Source organism: Neophocaena asiaeorientalis, unplaced genomic scaffold, assembly GCF_003031525.2.
Source record: "Neophocaena asiaeorientalis asiaeorientalis breed wild unplaced genomic scaffold, Neophocaena_asiaeorientalis_V1.1 scaffold315, whole genome shotgun sequence".
Classification (NCBI taxonomy): Eukaryota; Metazoa; Chordata; class Mammalia; order Artiodactyla; family Phocoenidae; genus Neophocaena; species Neophocaena asiaeorientalis.
In genome coordinates, this window is record NW_020172011.1 from 1,598,555 (window position 1) to 1,598,800 (window position 246).

Here is a 246-nt window from a genome sequence, read left to right on the forward strand (position 1 = left end):
GGGGCGAGGGCGGGGAGCAGAAGTGGGATCCTTGGGAAAGGGGCCGCTTCACAGGTACAGACAGGATCAAGGGATTCCTCAAGGAAGCAGCTGTGGAGGGTACGGAGGGCGTGTGGAGAAGGTAAATTACAAGTTTTGGGGTAGAGAAGTAGATTTAAGGAAATAGTTCAGGAGTAGAAGAAATGTCCTGGGAACAGAAGGTACATTCTGAGCTAGAGAGCCCCATAACTGAAAATCCTGGGTGGG

The 246-nt window shown here is 51.6% G+C and overlaps 1 protein-coding gene across 2 annotated transcripts in view; it reads right to left on the reverse strand.

The window, feature by feature from the left end:
• The window catches only part of TAGLN2 (transgelin 2), an 8,121-nt gene that overhangs the window by 6,561 nt on the left and 1,314 nt on the right, over positions 1-246 (reverse strand). The gene's annotated exons all lie outside the window — the stretch shown is intronic.